The following is a 6,446-nucleotide window of genomic DNA, read 5'->3' as shown; positions in this document are numbered from 1 at the left end:
TTAGACCCAGAGACATGAATTGTTTGAGGTGACACTGTAGCTCCTGGCACATCCTCCCATTGCCCCATCTGAGATGTTGCCTGAAGCATGTTTGTTTTGTCAGACACCAGGCTGGGAGTGAGATTATGGGACGTGAAGGGTGGATAAGTGTCAAGACTTAATAGCCTCACTTCAGCCTTAGAGAGTATTCTGGAGCGCTAAGGTTCTAAGAACGCGGAGTTACTGGTGGGGTGGACACTGAATGCCAAAGACAATTCATAATCCATGGGCAGCGGACGTGGAATAACAATAATTGCAAGTTTGCGCAGTGAAATACTTCCAGACTGGGAAGGGGCCCCAAGGCCTGCTCCTCGATGTCCGGCCGCCAGGGGGCGCAGCGGCCTGCTCGTCGCCTCCCCGGGCAGGTCACGAAGGCTGACGTCACCGGGTCCCTTAGAGGCCGCGGGGCACAAAGGCAGCTTTGTGGGGCGGCGGCGGCTCTGCGCCCGCGGCTGGACAAAGCTGCCTGCACCGGGGGCGTGCCAGGGTCGGCGCCGCAGAGGCGAGGAGGGCAGGATGGCGGAGGGGTGGGGCCGGGACCAGGGACCTGGGACCCCGCCCCCGCACACCTGCTGGTCCCCTGAGGCCTCAGCCCCAATGTTGGCAGGAGATGAGAGGCTGTGGCCGGCAACCATCGGAAGGAGATCAACGCCCCCCAGCCCAGTGCCCGCCCCAGTTCCTCGGGCCCTTCCTGCTATCCGTGCCTCCGAGGGCCTACTGGCATGAGAACAGGATCCTGAGCCCCACTCAAGAGCCCCGCCTTAAGTCAGCTCAGCTCTGGACCCCCTAGGAGCCCCAGATGTGCTGGAGGGAGCTCCTGAGCCTTGATGCCCGCCCAGCAGGAAGCGAGAGCCCGAGATAGTTCCTTCCTTCCATCCTGGGAGGGAGCACTGCACAGAGGGACCATTGAGGGCTTGGCATTGTCTGCCTGGTGCACCCACTGCCACCCTCCCTGGGTGGGCCATGAAAAGCTCTGGCCAGTATCCACCTTGTGCCAGGCTGGGCAGGGGATCTGGGTGGGGTCCTGGCAAACAGGGTTTCCCTGGGTGCAAAAGCAGACAGCTAGCCCCCCCCCACCTGCCCTTGGCCCTCCAACCCCCACACTCAGATTTAGGGCATAAGGCTCCATTGTTACAGCCCTGGCGGGGGCGGCCTCTCAATTCTGCCTTGTCTTTGGTGGTTGGGAAATTCCCAACCACACAGAGGGGCAAGTAGGGAAGGACTGCCCAGGTGCCTTGTACCCCTAACTGGAGGGACTCCATGAGCTCCTGGGGATCCCCCACTGCCTGGAGTTATCCTGGGCTGGAACTCAGCCATGCTTAGTCTGACGACAGCTGTGTGAAGGGATCTAAGGATGGAAGGCTCCCAGGCCCTGTGTCCCCAAGAGCTCTTCCAATCTGAATAGGCCACTTTCCTCTTCCTACACCTGGGCAGCTGCAGCTTTCAGGTTCTGGACCTTTCAGACAGCAGAGCCAGAGGACACTTGCTTCTGATCCCAAAACAAACCTCAAGCTCTCAGGATGGAGTGACCTCTTGCTGCAGTTTGGGGTGACCTCTCGCTGCTCCGTGAGGACTGCCCTGAGACTGAGCCTCTCAGAGGGCCAGCCCACTCTACAGAGTTGCTCAGACTACTGATGTGGTGGCAGCCTTGATATTTTCAACTCATTTTAGGGGTGCAGAAACAGCTTGAGAGAGAAAAAGAGACAGGTTCTAACAAAAACCAGAAGTGGGGATGGTGTTGAGAAGCCCTTTGGGGAGAAGCCAAGCAGGCAGCCCTTTTTCCGGCTCTCCCAGTTCAGACCCCTCTTCAGTAGATGAATGAAAGACTAGATGTCAGGTGCACAATGATGACGAATTGGTGAAACTGTAGGCTAAGGGAATACCTCCCTATATTCCTCTTAGGATACAAAAACCCACCCCCAACCCTTTCAGGGGCCCTAGCTAGGAGTCATTCTTTTTCCTCCAGGCCAAAGGGCCAAGTCCACCACCAAAACTGGAAAACACTGACTCCAGCCGCTTAGTCAGGCATGGCCAGTCAGGGCCTAGCAACTCTGGGGTCAGGGAGGCCAGGGCCAGGACTGTACCTACTACTCCTCCGTGTTGAGGTTTGAGTCCAGGCCTATAGGAAACAGTCCCTGTCTCTATTGCCCTAAAAGAGATCTTAGGGACTCTTATTCCTGACATGGGGTCTTGCTTTCTTCCAAAACTTCCTCAGGTTCCTGTAATGGAAGGCAGTCCCTATTACCCACCCAGAGAGGGCCTTTACCCTGATGGAGTTTATATACAATTGTGTGTGACAGCATATGTGTTCCTGCCTGCTAGCCATTCAGTTCCTCAGTCACATGATAGCACCAATGCCCAAGGGTCAAGGTCATGGATAACTGTTTCTGAGAGCAAAGCTAGTGTTCCTATCTGCCTTGGTTTCTCCTTGTGCAGGAGAGAAGAAGCCATAAGTATTCTGGTGGAGAGAAAAACCATAGTTTGACAGTCCTTCCCATCACCTCTCTGTCAAACCTCACTGGGAATGGAAGTGGGGAGGTACTGGAGCAGGGTCAAGCAGAGGCCTGAGTTCTCCCTTCCCCTTCAGTCTCCACGAGCTTAATAGACCCCAGAAGGTTGAAAGTCTTCCTGCAGGGCCTGCTCTTCCCTGCCTCCTATTCTGTGTACCTGTCCCCAGCAGGATAGCAGGAATCCCCAGGGCATGATATCTAGCTGCTCTCCACAGGGGAGAACCCACAGCCCTGCAGAGTGACTTGTACTTGCACTCAGATTGGTTTGAGAAAGTCCAGCAGGTGGCAGGGAGAGGGCCTTCCAGCTACAGAGTACAACGCAAGTGAAGCACTAGAAAAGGCAGAGTTGATGCACCTCAGAAACGGGAAGCTGGAATACTGTGGAGGGCTGGTGTGAATGCTAGTCAAGCTCCAGGCTTCAGTGCTGTGTTAGGGATGACAGGGTGAGGAGTAGGGGAGAGGTGGGGATGGACAGCCTTAGGAACACAGCCTAGGGCAGGGGACAGGGTTGGACCTTGAGTCAGGATGGAAGAAGGCAGAGTGAAGGGCCTCCCAGGAAGTAGGCCTGGATGCCCAGGCTGCCCAGAGCTGAGGAGGCAGCAGGAGTGCCCACTGAAGCAGCTTCTAGGGAAGGCTGAGAGGGACAGTCCGCAGAGCAGCACTGTCAGGAGTCAGCCCTGCCCCTCTCTGAGCTACTGAGGGGGCTGATGTCTGGGGCAGGTGCCCACTCCCTCCACCACTACGGAAGGCACTGGGAGCTTCACCGGGCACGGCAGGAGACCCTTCCCCAGCAGAAGAAGGGAATTCAGCCTGTGGGTTAATGCATATTAATGAGCACAGAGAACGGCCCCAATCCCCTTTTGCAGCCTTCCCTGCACCCCCCCCCCCCCCCCCCCACCTCCCCGGCTGCCTCTGGAAATGGAGGCCCCGCCCTCGCCCGCAGCCCCCTCTCCTCAACCCCACCCTGCTGGGCAATGAAGAAAACAGGAGTGAGTGAAGAGCTGTGATGTGGCTGCTGTGGTGGGGGCTCCCCCCTCCCAAAGGGGCTGACCTCAGCCCGGGAGGAATGTGCAGGAGGCGGAGGGCAGGGGCGGAGCAGGTTGGGGGGAGGGTCGAAGCCAGAGGCCCAGGGTTCCCAGTGGCCCCTCCCTCAACCCCTCCACCTCAGCTCTGACATGGCCCTCAGAAGGGAAGGGGAGCAGGCAAGGAGGAGAGGGGCTGATCTTTCCAAAAAGGTGGGCCAGGGGGACCCAGGGGACATGGAGACCAGGCAAAGGACTGGGTGGGGGAAGTGCCCTGACAAATACAGAATGTCCTACCATCCACAGAGTGGGTAGTGGAGACCCAGGGAAGTTAGACGTCAGGTGAGACCTGGGGGTGACTGGGACCTCCCTAGGGCCCTGATCCCCACCCCCTCACACGCCTAAGTCCTCCGGACAGAATGTCCTGGTGCCCACGTGGCCAGAGCAGGGAAATGTGATTTTGGAGCCACCAGCCTTAATGGTTAAAGAAGGTGTGTACACGAGGCCAAAAGGCTCCATCCAGCCCTGGCTGGGCACTGAGAGGGCTGGCGCAGCCTCCCTCAAATGGGTATTCTAACCCAGCTGCACCACCCAGAGTCCAGGCAGGGTGTGGGGAGCAGGCCATCTGGTGATGAAGGCTATGGGGGCAGGAGCTGGGGCCTGGCACAGCATCTCAATTCTTTCAAAAAAGAGAAACCAAGGTCTTGGCAGGCTGTGCCACTGACAGGCAACCTCAGGACACGAACCCAGGCAGGCCTCTGCCCACCGATGCTCAGGGAAAAGATGCCCTGGGGTGGCCCTTGGGCAGGGTGCAGGCAGGAGTGGGGACTGCATCTGAGATTTGTCCCATTCTTTTGAGACCCAGGCCCAGGATCCTTAGCCCCACTGTGACCTTTGCTCCTGCAGTGTTGTGTCATGGCATGAGTGTCAGGACCTGGGTCTGGGCCTGGGGATACAGAGACCTTTCTAGGGACAGGGAAAACTTGAACACCTACCCTTGGGCATCCTCCTACCTGTGCTTAGGGGAGGAGACATACATAAGGAGGAGGAAGAACAGTATGAGGAGCTCAGGTAGACCAGAGGAGACCCAGCTGGGGTTTGAGCCCCAGGATTTGGGAAAAATGGAGGGGTCCTACCCCCATTTGCTAGTATAGACTTAGGGATGAAAGAGAGGTTGGTATCCTGGACCTGCAGAATTGGAGGCATTTGGGGGGTGAGCAGGGGGTACGGCGGAGGTGGGTGGAAGCCTCAGAAGGCACTTGCTGATCTTGGCTCCTTGGGTGGAAAATTGTAAACAGCCGAAGAATTTTGTTTGCTAGCACGAGGCTGGGCGAAGCTGCCCAGGTCCAAGAAACAGCTAGCCCTTGAGGAAGGAGAGGCGCATCCTGCAAGCCCCTGCCCATGCAGGGGTGTAGCCCTCTACCACTCCTCCTTAAGGGCTCTGGTCCTTTTGCTGGCCTTTTGCCTGCTCCCTGGAGCCAGGCAGCTGTGCCAACCCAGAAACACCAGGTCCTGTGGCTCCGGAGGAGGAGGGATGGTGGGGCAAGCACTGCCCTGGCTGAGGGAACTTTGATTTCTGCATCTCTTTGACTCAGTGACACCCGGGGGCGGACAACAGAACTGCTCTTTGGAGATGCCCACATAGCCTTTCTGACCCCTGAGGGTTGCTGACCATCACCCCTAAGAAGGTGACAGCAGGATATATTTTGGGGAAATCAAGGGGTTGGTTGAAGCCCTTTCAATGTTCAGCTAGGTGGATCTGAGGGCCTCTGCCCTCATCAAGTCAACCCCTCCAAAGAAGTATGTGGTGCATCCACCAGAACCAGCTTCAAAACACCAGCTTCCCTCCCATAAGGGCCCCTCGAGTCTGTGGCTCTGTGCTGGTGTGGGCAGCTCCTCTCACCTTCGGCCAGGGATAGGCATCTCTGGAGGGGCCCACCCCAGAGCAGTGCAGAAGCCAGCTTTTCTGAGCCTCCTGCGCCTGCCCCTTGAGCCCTCCCTTCCCTAGTCTCCATCCCCCACCCTCCCTGCGGCTGTCACCGCTGTAAGTAGGGGCTGGGTGGCAGAAGTACTGAGAATTAGTCTAAGTGGTGAGGAAGAACTAGAGCCCAGGCCCTGGGGGACATGAGCTCTCCAATTGAGAACCACCACCTCTGCAACCTCCAGCCCTCCAATCCCACCGCAGCTGGCTCCTAGGAGCTGTGATAGCAGCTGTACCCCACGCCCCCTGCCCCCAGCTGCAGAGGGACAGGTGAGGAACCCTGAGGCTGAGCTCATTCCTGCTGGGCAGAGCCACCTAGAGCTGGGGAGGGGGTGTGGGGTGGGGAGGGCGTCTCTGTTACTTCTTCCTCCTTTTGATTGGCCATCCTTCTTTGGAGACCCTGCCTGGCCACCCTTCCTTGGGGCCTGGCAGGGGAGGAGGGGTCATCTCTCCCCAATGCTCTCTGAGTACCCGCTCTGCTCTGCTGTCTCTAGCCTGTCCGGGGCTGCCTGCCCCAGTCACCTGATCTACCCGTAAACTTTATGGCCTGTGGAACGGTGGCAGCTGGGCCCGATGGGGGTGGGGGCTACTTCTTAAAGGAGCCGTTGGAGGGTGTTCTGTGGGCCCTAGGTGACTCCCCTTCCCTCGGGTAGGCAGCCGCTGGGGTGGGCAGGCATCAATGCCGGAGTTCTTGGAGTATGTGGGAAGGAGGCTGGGTGTTTCTTGCACAGCAGACCTCACAGGCTGGAATGGGAAGAGGCAGCAAGTGTCTGTGGAGGGAGTGAGGGAAGTGAGGAGTCTTTGGGTGAACAAGACCCCAGTACACGGCAGGATCACGACCTTACGACCTGCCCAGCCGCCAAACCCGATTGGTGGCCCTACCCAAGGCTTTGC

The sequence above is a fragment of the Elephantulus edwardii genome, unplaced genomic scaffold, assembly GCF_000299155.1.
Source record: "Elephantulus edwardii isolate Elephantulus edwardi_28Jun2011 unplaced genomic scaffold, EleEdw1.0 scaffold00121, whole genome shotgun sequence".
Lineage (NCBI taxonomy): Eukaryota > Metazoa > Chordata > Mammalia > Macroscelidea > Macroscelididae > Elephantulus > Elephantulus edwardii.
Note: the sequence above shows the minus strand (reverse complement) of the source record.